A 16,789-nucleotide genomic window follows, 5' to 3' on the forward strand; every position below is an offset into this window, starting at 1 on the left:
CCTCCTATGTCAGGGATTAGAGAAGCAGGAGATCTAGAGAAGCTGGCAAGTGATACATGTGAAGAGATGTTATCAAGAAGATTCCAACTACAGTTATTAAGACCAAATCTAAGTCCTTTGACAGGCATTCAATTTTTTGGAGCATATGTATTCCATCCCTGACAAGGGAAGGGAGTTAATTAACTCCCATGGAAAGAGAAGTACATACCACACCACTGAGGAATTGTGCAAACAGTTTGTACAATTCCTCAGTGGTATGACACATACTTTTCCTTCCAAGAAGGAAGAGGCTGACAGCTGGGCCTTATTAAGGAAATAGGCCTTTGAACCATGGGGTAGGTCACTGTTCCCAGGAGGAGAGCACTTTCTGGATCCCAGGCTAAGAGAACGCTGCCTACACAGCTCAGCACTGAAACACATGGAAAATGAGCAACTCTACTGTCAGGGGACATTAGTTCTCCAGAGAACGCTACAACCACAATCAGTGATATTTCAGGGCAAGAGGATCCTTCTAGCATTTAAAAATTACTATGGTGTTGTTCCTTGGAATTTCAACACCAAAGTCAACTGAACCCCTGCGACCCCACTAAAATTGCACATTTTTGCACATAAAATGTTCTCAAATTTACCTTACAAAAGGAATTCTTGGTTACAGCCACTCGAGACAGACTTTTTCATTTAAATGCTGTTCCATTAAGTGAATGAGCACTGGGCACAACTTCAAGCAGGTGTCTTGGGTATATACAACTTTACATTTCAGCACGTTTGCTAGTTGAGTTTTGTCATTCAATGTTCGATTATTATTTCTGGCTCTTCTCTCTAAATTTAGTGTTTTATTAAAGTCACTATACTAAGGTCAACCTCTCACACTTAACTGCCAGTGAAAAAACCCATACTAGGATTTTAAATATATTTTTACCTTTGTATTAACAGTTTATTAAAACAAGTTATCTAACATCTTTGTACCACGCACATACCAACTAAATCATAAGAAACTAAGGAAATTTGTGGATCAATTTGTAGACATTCTGTAAAACTCCCTAGTGGCTAGGGTTGCCAACTGTCTAATCGCACAAACCCAAACACCCTTGCCCTGCCCCGACCCAAGGTCCTGCCATGCCACGCCCCTCCCCTGGTCAGACGCCCCGCCCCTCACTCACTCATCTCCCCTCCCTTCGTCGCTCGCTCTCCCTCACCCTCACTCACTTTCACCATGCTGAGGCAGGGGGTTGGAGTGCAGGAGGGGATGAGGGTTGCAGGCTCTGGCTGGGCAGCGCTTACCTCAGGCCGCTCCCAGAAGCGACCAGCATGGTCTGGCTCAGGGGCAGCCAGGCGGTTCTGCGCACTGCCTCTGCCTGCAGGCACCACCCCCGCAACTCCTATTGGCCGCAGTTTCTGGCCAATGGGAGCTGCAGAGTTGGCGCTCGGGGTGCGGGCAGCGCACAGAGACCCCTGGCCACCCCTGTCCTTAGGAGCCAGAGGGACGTGTCAGTCACTTTCGGGAGCTGTGCGGAGCCATGGCAGGTAAGGAGCCTGCCTTAGCCCCACTGTGCCGCCAACTGGACTTTGCCTTTAATAGTTACCAGGAGATTGAGGCCGATCCGGGAGACCCCCCCCCAGCCAATCCGGGAGGGCTGGCAACCCTACAAGTAGCTTCAATGACAGTTAGCATTAGGGCATATTGACAATAGACCTGCACTGGTAGAGTAAATGAGGAATCTCATTTTTGCATCAGTTGGCACATGATTTTATGGTGTTTCCTGGAGACAGACCTGAGACCTTTTTTCACATTCCAAGGGCCTTGCCCTTCACAAATTCCTGCAGCTTGCAACCAGTTAAACATTGCCAATACAGGAGAACCTCAGAGTTATGAACACCTCAGGAATGGAGGTTGTTCATAACTCTGAATAAAACATCATGGTTGTTCTTTCAAAAGTTTACAACTTAATACAGTTCTGAAACTTTACTATGCAGAATATAAAATGCTGCTTTTAACCATCTTAATTTAAATGAAACAAGCACAGAAACAGTTTTCTTACCTTATCACATCTTTTTTTTTTTTAACTCCCCCCCCCCCTTTTTTTTTTTTTTAGTAATTTACATTTAACACAGTACTGTATTTGGGGGTTTTGGGGCTCCTGCCTGATTGCATACTTCAGTTCCAAATGAGGTATGTGGTTGACTGGTCAGTTCATAACTGGTGTTCATAACTCTGAGGTTCTATGTACCAAGTCATTCTGTTTGACCTAATCTAGGCGCCACATATCTTCAAAGGTAAAATATATATCCTGCCTTATTCAAATAGCTCACTAGCTCATAAAAGGAGCTTATAATTGTTTGTGGTCAGAGGATATTATGTTTGAAGCATAAACAGTTTATTTTTGATATTGAGATTTTTTGGGGGCTTTTCAACATTGTAAAAAAGCCAGAGCAATCTGGATGGATTCTTATTTTGTAATTATATAGCAAAAGAAAATACTAAAAACTGGGTAAAAAACTAAGCCATGTTTGCATTAGTGGCAGGTGTGCCACAAGATGGTTTAAAACAATTAAGAAAACTACTAGTAGTCCTTTTCAAAATGAGTCATCTGAGTATTCTTTGTAACACTTTCCTGAAACCATAATTTAAATTTCTACAGCTATTTTCTTAGCATAATTTAATGATTGAATAGATTTGTTTGTTAATAACATTCTGAAGGTAGTAACAATTAAAAGAGGCCTTTCAAACTAGTATCAGACAAAATCTCATTTTCCATTACTATTAGGAACACAAATTCACTTCTTCATGAAGCAAAAGTAACTGTTCTCCAAAGTATCACAAGGTATTGTGCTTAAACACACCTTATCAAATGTATACCAACTTCATTTAAAACAAACCATAAAATTAAAAATATACACATTAAAAACAAGCTCTGAACTCAGAAAACATCACAGTTCATCTCCTCAGTACACTTGAGGACAGAGTACAAAATCATAGCAAGCACAGCATATTTGCACCAATTATAACAGCTCTCTCAGCAACTGAGAGCCTTAAATTATAGTTTAACCATGGAACAGAATAGGTAAAGCACAGACAGCAGCAGTACAAGCTTACTCATATGCTCTCTCTTTGTGCTAGTTTTGGAGTAGCCGCATCCAAGGATGTTTGTAACGTTCACCTCAAAATATTTAGTATAAGTGAGTGAACTGTAGGTAGATGGGCAAATGAAGTTTGTGCAGCGGACGAAAACAAAGATACTGGTGAATAGCTATACGTGGAGGCTGAAGAAAACCTGCACAGCTTTTGGGTCATGGTATCTGGTAGAGAATCTGCATTGAGGAATATAATTGAACTGATTATTAGTCACTGCGGGAAGCGTGAATGTACTTTGATGTGAGAGACCAACTTTATGCAAGACGACAAAAATCTGAGGAGCATCATAATGAGATTAAGATAAATTCTTTTGGGCTGTATTTCGAGCACACTGTCCCTGACTTTCTCTTTTAGCTTCCCATATTGACAGACTGTTCTTCCCTTGTATGTGACTGTTCTTAGGTATAAGTAGCAGCTTTTCTTTACTACCAACACCAAATATATTTAGGACTTCTGATTTTCACTTTGTTTCAGTATTTGATCCAACATTTATGGACCAAATGTCAGAATTTCCTCTTCACTGGTATGAGAAATACCCTGGTTATCTTCAGGTCTCTAGGAAAAGTTAAGCCTGCTATATAATGGGTTCTGATTCCTTGAGAAGTTTGCATAAGGTTTTATTTGGTTTATTGAACCAAGTATACACATTTCTCTTACAACAGCACATGTTTTCATTGCTCTGACAAGAGATGGAAGGGTGAGAAGCATTGAGAGATCAGAGCTCTGGAGATTGAGAGTTGCTGGTGATGGGCTTCAAAAAAAACAGTATAGAACAGTGGTGCTCACTAGGGCACTGGGGCTCCCTGGTGGTCCGCAAGAAGGTTTCAGAGGGGCCACCAAAATAAACCAGAGAGCAGGGGCTGAAACGCGAAGAACTTAGCTTTGTGCGGCCCCCGTGGCGTGGTGCCCTGGGAAATTGCCCTGCTTGCTACCCCCTAACACCGGCCCTGGATTTTAATATACTGGATATGCAGAAAAACAGTTGTGGCACTGGTGGGTGTGGAGTTTATACACCTTGTTGGGGGAGCTTCAGAAAGAAAAAGGTTGAGAACCCCTGGTATAGAAGATTCCCTGCTGCATTCCTTTACAGCTATCCAGGTCAAAACTGGAGTTCATTGATAAAGTATGGCTCATATAGACCACTAGGTAGTAGTAACTACATCTAAACTTTAATATTTTGGTTGTGTGGGAATGTATGCTAATGTCAGAAGACAATATTTTCAGAAGTGCCTAAATCCTACTGAAAATCAATTTCCCTTATAGGAAAGGGAGTGAGACTTCAGAGCCTAATCACGGACGCTTTTCATAATCCTTAGCCATAAGCATCAGAGTCCAAAGTGTGACTATATCTACAATGCTGATTAGTTTTTAATAACTCACAGGTAAAACAAGTTTAGCAAATTGTAACTTATTCCCCATTTATAATTCAGAGTAAAGACACAAATTCCCTTGGAATGAAACCCTTCTACACGTCTTCTGCTAGATTCTTACTTAAAGTAAAGAGACAAACTGATGCTCTGACCAGGACACAAAGTGTGGCTTACCTCTAAATACAAACATTTAAAATCAAGGAAGCTTCATTCAAGCTAATGACATACTTTGATTAAAGAGGTAACAAACAATCTTTAAAAATCGCTCCCTCTTTCTTCCTCCAAGTCAAATGAAGCCCAGTTCCCTGCTGTGGACATCTGAAAAGGAAACTTCTGCTCACTCTCGGTCAGCAGGAGTGGGAAACATTGCTCCCACTGTCCCTGTCCCTCCTACACACATCTTGGGAAAACGGGTATCTGAAAGATCCCACTGCCCCCTAAAATTCCCCGTCACCTACAGCAGTTTGGAAACTTTTGGATATATATGAGAGAGAAAATGTGATCCAGTTCTCCCACCACCAACCATAAAATACTGTTTTGGTGGGCTGGGTGTCTAGATATGGTGGGCAACTCAGATCATTAGCTGTTCGTCTAACTGCTGTCTTTAGTGGCCACTGCATAAATAAGCCTAGAATTATTGCCTGGCTCTCCTTCCCCACCCCACAAGAAGAGATTCTGCTGGACCAGTGATATCTGTAGTTAGAAGGTGCTGATATCTGCTTTCATTCTTCGCAGGTTGCTCTGCAGACTTGCACCAAATTAACTAAACTGGTTTTAATTCACAGCTTTTGTTATTTTGGTCCATGTGTGTTTGTGGACATTTATCCAGAAATAAAAGTGTTCACACAGGGTTGCATCCAAGCAAGAAGTGGTGTGAATAAAACCAATTTTGTGATTTTAGTGGGAGTTTATGTATAGACAAGACTTCGGAAGAGACCAATGGTCAGTACTCCTGTGTGGGGTTGGGAACGAGAGAAGGCAACATTACCATCCTTCCTCACAAAAGAGAGAAGCCACTGATCGAGCTGCATAGAGAAGAAGGGACTGAAGATTGGATCTTCTACAGGGAAACTAAGGATCACCACCCCATCCTTGACAATAAGCTCCTCACCACCACCTAGTGGCTCCTCTTCTCCCCAATGAGCTGTGACAGACAGATTCCGCTTGTGTGTTGTGAGGTGAGGGCCAACAGCAACTCTTTTTACCTGTGGACTGGTCCATTCACTGGCTTTTCTTTGCAGGTGAGTGAGATCAGGGCTGAGTGGAGGGTTGTTGCGTACTGAAATTAGCTTATGGTCCTCTGCTTATCTCTGTGGTTACATTTTCTGTATTCCTTTCTGACCACATCGGCAAATGTGGCTGTAAACCAGTGCAGAACAAAGGATTGTAAAAGTGAAGACCTGAAAATTTGCACTGTACATAAGTTATCTGCAGACCTACAAAATAACATGACTGCCGTATAGTGAGGTAGAGCTGAGGAAGAGGAAAAGAGTGAGAGTAGATGTCAGAAAGAAGACATAGGTGATTACTATCACCAATGAACAATCCTGCATAATTACCTAATTAGCTATTAAAAAGGAATAATTCTGCATCTGTTGAACTGCTGTTTGAGGCAGCAGAGGTAATCTGTCAGAAGGTGGTAGCTTCAAGGACGAGACTCCTTCCAAATCAATCTTTGAATTAAAACACACACGCAGGTTGGCACAGTTACAGCAGCATTCTTTTTATCATGTCCCCACAAGCTCTCACTTCACATATCTAACCTCCCTTCTTTCCGTGCTTTTTGAATTTGAAAGCTAGAACTGCTAAAAATGTATTTTCACAAAAGTGGATCATTAAACCTTTAAGAAAACAAATGTTTGTATATGACAGAGGAAATATGGTATTATTTAGCCCTTATATTCTGCAAAGTTCTAAACCTTTCATTTTATTCTCTGCTTGTTTTGAGGGAATCCTTCTTACAAATCTCTCAGATGCTGGGGCCTTCAATGTGAAAGCAAGGCTTGACATTTTATTTCTTCTGATTTTACTGCCAAAAAATGTTTGTATCCCAGCTTTTGGAAGTGGAACATCTATATTCTAGGGTTACAGAGTCACTGTATCAAGCCACCTTTGGACAAAAATATAATAGACAACAGGGCCCTGGAGAATTTTATCAGCAAGTTCAACAGCAACAAAAAAAATCCATTTCTGACACACAATTCAGTTTTAACATCAAGCTTCATTAGATATCTACAGGGCTCTCTTTGACCCTAAGGCAGCTGGGAATGGGAAAAATGACAGCGAGTTAAATTCTGCACATGACTCTCCATAACTAGAACTTGGATATTTCAGTGTAGACATTTTTTAAGTTCTTACACATCACCCTTCCCAGGATTACTATCCTACATACATATTAGTGATGTGCATTTCATGAAAAATTCTAAAGAAGTTTGAAAAGCAAGTAAATTGTAATTAAAGAAGCCCTTTCATAATCATTAAAATACAATGGCCTACTATGGTCAATTCCTCATTACAATATTACAAGTAAAAGGTTACTATTAGAATTTTTTAAATATTTGAATGTAAAAGGGTACTATTAGAATTTTTTAAATATTTGAATGTGTTAACAAGCAGTCCATTGTTCTACATAAGCACTTCATTTGCACCTATCTAAAAGCTTATTCATCTGATTTACTAATAGATAGGAGAAGTAAATAACTCCACGTTGTTGCCAAATGTAACAAGAAATTAGAAAATGTCAGATTATTCTATGCTTGCTGAACTCTCACAGTCATGCCCTTCCTAAAGCACAAATGCCATCTGAATTTACAGAATCAATACTTATTTATAGTACCACCCTGGCTAAACTTAAGTTCCTTTCTAAAACACTTATGCCTGTGTTCATGAAGTTGATCACCAATGTAGTCATTTCCTTCAGCATAAACTGGACATTGGCAGGAAACATGTCTCATAACTAAAACAGTAATACCTTAAATACATGGAGCAAGAGGGACAGAATGTACTAGTTCCTGATATTCAGTTTTTAAACACTGGTTAAACACATTCTACTCTGTCTTAAGTATAAAGGGTGTCTCAAGATTTTTGGGTGTTTCAGACAACCAAATAGTCTCAAAGAAAGATTTTCAAGTGAAAGAACTAGAATAATGTTTTTCTTCAATGCATTGGGCCAATTTATACTGGCGGGGGAGGGGAGGGGAGGGAAGGGAAGTAATCTAGTTCACAAAAATTAACTCTCAGATTATGTCAAGCAAAAGTTGGTAAAACATTTTGCTGGCACTCCCCCTCAATTAATAACAGTAATTTGGAAAAGATTTATCATGAATCCTGCACAGAGCTAGAATAAATAAAAATGAAGGAGGAAGGAAGTTCTTATTTATGCCCTTGGTCAAACAAAAAACCATTATGTCATTTTAACAGCTGTGTAACAAATTGGCACGGTTCAGACTAAAGTGTTTTTCTAAACAACATCCCAAAAGAGCAATTATTTTTGTTTCCTCAAAAATATCTTCTTTGGCATAGAAACCCCTCTATGGAGTGAACCAGATAAATAAACTTCAGAATACATTCTAAAAGAAGAATGCATGTTAGGTACCATATTGAATATTTTTACTGTTGGGAGCAGCTCTACTAAGTTAATCATGTTGTGCAAGGAATTACAGAGTCACTTGTGACACCAGAAATGGTAATTACTTGGCACAAATTCACATCTTGTTTAAAAAAAACCAAAACACAGTTGTCAAGAACCAGCTGATATGTATTAATTTTTTTGTAGCTGAAATAAAGAAAACAGAGGCAAAACTAGATGTTTAAAACACAGATCACAAGGGGCAGTTTAAAAGCCATATTTTAAAATTACATCTTAATTTATTGTTACTAGCATCTTAAAACCTAAAGTGAAATTGTTTCCAAATCAAATCTGCTGTTTCTACTGTGCACCATATTAATGGTAATTTTATCTAAATGCAGCAATTTGTGACATCCCAGTATTTACAATCTAACATTTACTTTGGATCCCTCTAGCTAACATTGTCTCAGTTGTAGTAGTTCAAAGTGTAAGTCCAAGCAGTTGTAGACAAAAATCTCAGAGTTAAGACACTTTTATAAAAGATTTACTTAACTAAATAAAATTAGCATCATTCCTGAAATTTTTCTATTTACATGAAGTGGAAGTTGACAGATAATGCACTGTAAGCGCATTAATGACAGGTAAGCAATGGAGGGGTGGGACAGCACTGAGACCCTCAACCATGCTAATTTTTTTAAGCAGTACCTTCATTTTGTGCCTAAACTGCTTGACAGTGTCCCTTTACTCTTAAAAAATGAAACTACAGTTAATAAATAGAAACAGCTACAGTTAATAAATAGAAAGTGTCAAAAAGAAAAGATTTTTGGAAAAGTTAGGCAAAGATTAAATATAAATAAAATTAAAAAAAATTTGTGTGCAGTACAAACCTTAACTGTGACCACTTCATTGTCCTTATAGCAAGTAGCAGTAACTTCCATTTCTTTATTTGGTTCTAATTATCTCTGTTGAATTGTATGATCATACGGTGTAACAGGTACAGCATCTCTTGACAAATCTTTTGACAGCTCAATTCTACCTGACTCCAGTGCATGAAGGAGTGGTTTGATTGGCTCCTCCTTTCTCCTGCGGAGCTCCTGAGCTTCAGGAAACTCTTCAAATGAAAGAGATTCCACACAGTTTAACTGAGCGTTTGAGCTTCCTCCCAGCCTGATGAAGTGATTCCGTGGTGCTTGTACAACCATTGCTCTGGCTAGCACTTACTATCTACAATTTTTAACTCACAAAAAGCAAGAAGGAAAGTATTACAGGATCTTGTTCACTTACATCACAACAGCTGGTCAAGCTAATCATAACTGTAGAGAATGGATCAGTGCTACAGAACTGCTTTCCCAGGCTAAAAAAGCAGCTTTCCTGTTGCATTTATTCATTTGTATGAATCTGACCAGCCTCAAGAAAACAAATCAGCTGGTAATATTACACAGTAGAACCTACAATCCGAGTCAGTTTCATATTCAAGGCAAGCCAGTACATATCTCATAACTGTTCCATTGTACATGAAATAACTAATATCCCTATTTGCTGTTTGGTTGTAGCTGTATTGGTCCAAGGATATGAGAGAGACAAGGTGGGTGAGGTAATATCTTTTATTGTACCAATTTCTGTGTAAGCAAAACCATATCTCTTTCACCAACGGAAGTTGGTCCAATAAAAGATATATCTCAGTCACGTGGTCTCTCTAGTATCCCTACTAGTTAGAGCACCTTGACAGTGAAAGTAGCAAACACCCTGGAATCACAATTTTTGCAATTTAATTATTTAAAGGCATCTAGAGTATGGGATGGATGCTTATTAATTTTATGGATCTTTAAGCATAAATTCTTATATAGAATCTTTGATTTACAGATCCAATCTAGAAATCTACCTGAAGAGATAGACTGATTAGTCACACAGCAGCGCTTGACTTTGTCAGAGAGCATTTTATGGATGGAGTAGGCGTTCACACATTTCAACCTGACAAACATGACATGGCTGGTTCTCAGTATAATGAGGAAAGTTATCTTGCCAGTCAGTGTGAGAAAAGTAGGGGAGGGTCTGGGGGGAAGAGCAGCACTCATGGAGCTCAGACCTTAAAAAAAAAAAAAAAAAATACTGTTATAAGCCACTATTTTCTTTCCCACGTCACAGGCCAAGCTTCTGAATTTCCACAACTGAGTTCCTATACTTGTCAGGGAGGGTGGGTAGCTATTTGTCACTTAAGGCTGAAAGGACTAGTCCACTTAAAAACAGGTTTTGAAGTAGAGTCCAAGTGATCACAGAGCCTTAGAAACACACACACACACACACACACACACACACACACACTTAAGAGCTCAGCAAAATATTCATAGAGATCATTATTTAGGAAGTATGGCTTCAGCAAAATAAAATATGGCCTTTAACAGAAGTCAGGTGAATTCAGAAGTAAAACATTTCCCCACCCCAACCTGCAATAGTACAACCATTAAATCAGGCCAAAAGAAACACAACCCAAAAAAAACACATTTAACAGAACAAAACTAAAAAAAGTTCTATCGCCACCCAAGGAAGGTTCTAAGAAGTAAAATATATCAAATGGCAAATCCAAAGGAATTCAGAATATAAATAAAAACTTCAGGTTAGTAATACCATGCCTAAGCATTAAGTAGATAAGACATCAAAAGTTTGTTTCACATACTGTTCTGTACAAGAATTAAGAAATAAAAACTAAACTAGTGCTTGGAGAGTATTTAATAGTTCCCAGTTTCTACTATTTACATTATTAAAAGTAAAAATATCCTTCTGTACATTGGGGCTTCTCCATACAAACTGCGATAACCTTTTCAAACACTGAGATAACTAATTCCAAGCACTTCATTTTTGGCCTGGCGATTTGTCACATGTAGCACCCACTTAAAGATTAAAGGATGCCACATCCTCCTCTATAACCATTAGCTGAAACAAGCCATCTCAATTCTCCTTCCTTTTAAAACACAAGATCAGAAAGCATTCTCTTCTTAAGCTATTTACAGATCACAACTGTGGATGTGCCAAGCTGCCTGAGCACAAGTAGATGGGAGCCAACACCACCAGTATTAATGAAAACAGCTGCCTCAAAATCTAAATTGAGATCCTACATCTCCACAAACTGAACTCAAGCAAATTCAGTGCTCCATTCTAAAAGGAGTGATGGCATATCAGTGTTGAGAGAGGAAAACCACATCAAAAAATGAAAACTCAAGCAACTAGTCATAAGATTGTCACATCCAGGGTATGCTATAATATATGCAGATAGGAAATGCAATGTGTCACATTTTAAAGATGGAATAATAAAGCTATGACTAAGAGGCTAGAAGTAAAACCCAAAGGGTTGTGGTAGTGGTGTCTGGGTTTTGTTTTAGTGAAAGCAGCTGCTGCTGCAGAGAACCAGCTAGGTGCCAGCCTCTGTCCCTGAATGCCTGACATCCAGAGGCTACTTGCATTGTGTTGTCACATTAATTTTTTTTTTTTTTTTTTTTTTGGGGTAAAAACAGAGAAAAGTTAAAGTTTTTTTCAGCCTTCTGTTGCTCTTTATCATTTTGGGTTTTTGTCTTCTGGGAATTTTCTACAATAAGAGAAGAGCTGCTCTTTCACAGGGTGAATGTGATTCATCATGATTTAAATCACTAGTCAGGAAGACTCGATTTAATCATGGATTTCTACATAAAAGTGCATTCGGGAATATGCTACTCAAACAGTTTCACTTTTTTTTCTACTGCCTGTCCCTCCCTTCTCACATTTATCGCCAGATTTCTCCTCCAGATCTATTCCGCCCCCCAATAATCTTCTATTCATTGAACTTTTTGAAACTTTGCACTTTTAGAGATTGACTCTGTGTACACAAATTTGCAGAGGGACAATAGGGTTGAGATCTGTTATTTCTCACCTCTATATATTAATTATTTATTTAAAAACATGCTTGTTAACAGCAAAATGCTATCTCTGGACACACAAATCCACAGTTTGAGAACTGCAAAACTAAGCATCTCTGATGGTATCTTCTAGACCAGTGGTTCCCAAACTGGGGTTTGCGAAGTGTTACAGGGGGTTATCAAGGGAAAAAATCCCTAATGGCAGACAGAGCTGTCCCTAGGAACCCCGGGCAGCACGGGGCCAGCAGCCCAGAGCCCCTGGACTTCCAAGAGCTAAGCAGATCAAAGCAAACATCTCTCTCACACGGAGATTTAAACTTCAAGACTCCTTATAAGAAATGGAAAGGGAGGGGGATATTTTTTGCTGTTTTTAAAATTAAATAGGCAGCTAGTCTCATTTTTAAAATGATTATGAAGAACAAGTTTAAGCTTTGTTGTAACGTGTGTTGTTTGCCTGCTCAAGACCTGAATGCTTGTGTAGGAGGAACTACCTTCATGCTGTTTCACATCTGATACTGCTTGATGAAACATAGGAGTCTTGTCTTATAACAGGCTTATTCAAAGTGATACAAGCTACGAAAGTGAGATCTTGGAAGAGTGTTGCCGTTTTTGTAATGTAATAAAAATACTGTAATGATAATAATAATAGTGTGTAATGAGCATATCATAAAAACTAATTTTATATTTCCAAGATCACTGCTTTTATAATTTATACTCAGGTAAAGGAAAAAATCCCTGAAAATATTGATTTTTAGGAGGGGGTTCGCGAGACTTGTTATTTTAGTGAAAGGGGTTCACAGGTTGTTAAAGTTTGGGAATCACTGTTCTAGACTAAGCACTGAGTCCCATTGGATAATAGAAAGATTAACCTAAATAATCTATACAGAAGCCTCTGGAGCCCCATAAAATTGGGTCCCTAATCCATGAACTATTGGAACTCATTTACAAAACTTTTCTTAAACATTACATGAATATATTGTCTCATACTATAGAATTAGAAGTTATAATCCCTATTCCATTACGAGATCTTTGAGCGATAATGTATCTTAATTAAAAGTATCTTTAGATAGTTTTTTTCCTCAAAAAGCCGATCAAAAAATCCGATTTAAATAAAAAAGATTTTTTTAAATAATTGATTTTTATCCACCCTTTGCTCTTTCAATGGAAAATCCCCCAACCCTGACTTATCCCATTTTAAGGGGCGTTTTTTGCACTATTTCCCATTGTAGGTCCCCGAAGAAGAGGCACAAAGAGTAACGAAGGTAGCTTTGGATCGATTTCTCACTGATTTTATTGCAATGCCAAGTACAGCTAGTCACGGAGAGTAGATAAATGCTTTCAGTCCCCTCTGCAATCACCTTTACCTATATCTATTTTACAGGCCATTAAATTAGCAAAACAGAAGCAGAATCACAATTCTTCACTACAGAGCCTTGTCTATACTTGTGACTTTTACACAAAAATCTCTATTGGTGCTACCACCATTGGGAGACCACGAGTGGGTTACCACTAAGTTAACATGAAGCTTGAATACCTTATATTACATCTTCTTGATTAATTTATTTCTGATTCACAGTGCAGATTTAATTATCACAGTAGTAACAACAAAAGCCACTATAGTTTGTGGACTTTTGTAGCAGGATTTGGTGTACTGTTTAAGTTTGTTCTCTTCTATTTGACTTGTTTGATTCCTACAATATGTCTTTTGAAAGGATGATACATGTAACTGAGGGGAAAGTCACCTGGGGACAACTCTGAGAATTCCCTCAAGGCTTGTCTTCACTACTACACTACACTGGTGCAGCTGCATTGGCTGCAGCTGCGCCAAAGTAGTGTGTCTGGGGGAGACACTATGTCAACGGGAGAGCACTCCCCATTCAACATAATGACTCCATCTCAACGAGAGGCAGAAGCTATGTCAGCGGGAGACAGCGTTTTAAGTCCATGTAACTTATGTAGCTCGGGGGGTGGTTTTTTCAAACCCCTGAGCGACCTAAGTTACATCGACTTAAGCTGTAGTCGAGACAAGCCCTCAGTGTGGGAGTCAATGAAGCCAACTTTACCCAAATGGGACAGAGCAAGGCCTAAGATCTGGGCCAAGTTATCTAGTCTCCTTTCATTGTTCCATAGTTGTACGAACCATTACAAACCCAATGCCTTGTATTTAGGTGCTGAGTGAATAAATAAAAGTACCCTGAAACCCTGCCAAAAGTTAACATTTTCATCAGGGCAAAGTAAATAAAATAACCAATTGAGCAGATTTGCATCAACATGTACATAAAATTACAATATTACGAAAAAGTGACAGTATCTTAATTAAAAGGCTAATGTAAATTTAAGATCCACGGAATAGTGCTAGAATTAACAACTGAGTGAATGCTTGATGCTAAGGTGCTAAAACACTATAATGAAAACTGAAGTTATCAAGAACCTTCTCAACAAAGCTGCCAGTAAACCTGTCTTTACAACAAATCTGCGGAGTTGACTGGCCAGCCTGTGCGCTCATATCTGTAACAGAACTTTAGCTACTTCTGTCATCCTGTAGTCCAAACTCCAGTGAATCCAAACTTTGAAAAGAAAAGCTACCATTAAAGAACCATAAACAAAATCTGACTACCTTTGGATGTCCTAGCCTTCCGCACATGTGGGAGGCATGGGGGAGAGGTATCACTTTAGGACAACTTATTTTCAATATATTGTCAGCCTCATTTATTGATATTTATAGAGAGAGCATCCATATACACCAGGGAAGTGTTTAATAGCTTATTATGGAAGGTATTTTTCCATCGACAATGTTTTAGTTATCTAAAGATACTAGGTCCACCCTTGAAACACTGCAACAGCGCAGCTGCACAGGTGTAGCTGCACCACTGTAGTGCTTCAGTGAAAATGCTACCTACTCCGATGGTACTCCACCTCCTCAAGAGACAGTAACTATGTCGATAAGCGAATTCTCCCATCAACTTAGCACTGTCTATACCGGGGTTAAGTTGGTTTAATAAGTCGCTCAGGGGTGTGGATTTTTCACATCCGAGCGACATAGTAATAACAACCTAATTTCCTAGTGTAGACCTGGCCTAGAAATGCATTTTCAAAAACTGGTTTAATATTTTCAGTTTGAAAATCTTCAATTGACCTCATTATCAAACCTGGTGTATGCCAGCCACTCCTTAAGAATAACAGTGGATGAAACAGTGAAGGATTACAAGCCAAGTAATTAATTGCACATATGTCACAACAAGGGAGAGAAAGTATTTCAGGCAGCACTCCATTATCAGATAGCCTTACGCCCCTTACAGACAGTATCTTCACAGAAAAAACACTTTCAATCTAAATGGTAATATACAACCCAAACCTCTTAAAGCTACTGGTGCCTCATAAGAAGCTTGGAAATAGATGCCATCTAAATAAAATGTATTTCTGTTCACTTATTCTTTATAAAGATCACTTGCAAGGACACAGGATGTGTCAAAAGTTTATTCTTGGTTCCTATTTTTCATCTGAAGTCACAACTCTCTTTCAGAGGACAATCATTTCAAAAGCATTTCTGTGAAGTCACATGCAGGTTCTGGAGTTATGAGAGGGCTAAATAGTAAATTCACACAAAGATCCCGTTTTAATTCCAGTATCTTTGACAATATTAAAAAAAAAAAGTAAGGAAACTGAATACAGAAACTGATCAGATCCTCAACGCCAGCTCCAACAACTTCATACTGTGTAAGGGATTCCCCCCCGACAGAGGGGAATCCACAGGGAGTGTAAAACTAATGTAGCCACTTACGCCACCCAATCCTCTTGCCTCCACAAGAGGAGCACGTTGGGGTGGGGAGTGCCAGGAAGTACACGGACTTCTGCCGTATCCACACCTGGTGCAGTACTCCCTCTGTGACTACTACAGCCAATGGAGAGCTTAAAGCAGTCTTTAAACTGCTCTAAGGTACATCAGGGCAGTTTCAATCCTACAGCAAGCTCGCAATCAGTGAGCAGCAAGGTTGCTTAGAGTCCCCTTTTCTCTGCACTCAACCAAGCTGCACACTGAGGATCTGGCCAATAGTTGATAGCTATTTTAAAACTGAAAAATATTTTCAGTTTTCCATGGGGCATCTGCTGCCCTGTAACACATCTTCATTATTTATGATTTCCATGGCTTATATTTCAAAACCAAGTTACCTTTCTAAATAGACCTAGAATATCCCACTTCATTTTCTTTCAAAGGGGAGGAAAAAAGAATTTGAATAATTAACACACACTTTCAATGGAGTCTCAAAATGTGAATACGGAGTTCTTTTTCCTAAGACAGCACTGCAAAATGTCAACTGGATAGTTTGGCAACACACAATCTGCCTCTTTACAATTGTTTTCATACTTAAAGTTCTCAATCTCTTCCATTTACAGTTAGATCTGTGCAAATAACTGATTTTTTAATTTGATGACAATTAAAAAAATTAAAAATCATTTTGGGCTGAACAAAATGTTTTGTTCAACCCAAAAATCAAACATTGTGTCAATGTCTAACAGTTAATTTTTAAAAACAACATTGAAGGATGTTTCATATAAAAAAGGTCAATGTTTAGTTTAAAAAATGTTAAAGCATTTCATTTTGACACTTTCCGGATTTTTTTTATTTTTACATGAACAATTTGGTGAAACATACACAAAGTCGCAAAACATTTTAATGTCACTGAATCTGCATTTTTCACTCAAAAAGTTTCCGCTGAAAATTTTTGCCAGGCTCTACTTTACAATCCCACCTTTGCCGTGCTGCTGCAAGCTATTTTCATTAGGTGCTTTCATTTAGTATTTTCTTCATGCTTTAATCTACTATGAAGAG

General features: G+C 38.7%; 1 protein-coding gene across 8 annotated transcripts in view; it reads right to left on the reverse strand.

The window, feature by feature from the left end:
* RAPH1 (Ras association (RalGDS/AF-6) and pleckstrin homology domains 1) overlaps positions 1 to 16,789 on the reverse strand; it is a 170,033-nt gene that overhangs the window by 123,303 nt on the left and 29,941 nt on the right. The gene's annotated exons all lie outside the window — the stretch shown is intronic.

The sequence above is a fragment of the Chrysemys picta genome, chromosome 11 (genome assembly GCF_011386835.1).
Source record: "Chrysemys picta bellii isolate R12L10 chromosome 11, ASM1138683v2, whole genome shotgun sequence".
Classification (NCBI taxonomy): Eukaryota; Metazoa; Chordata; order Testudines; family Emydidae; genus Chrysemys; species Chrysemys picta.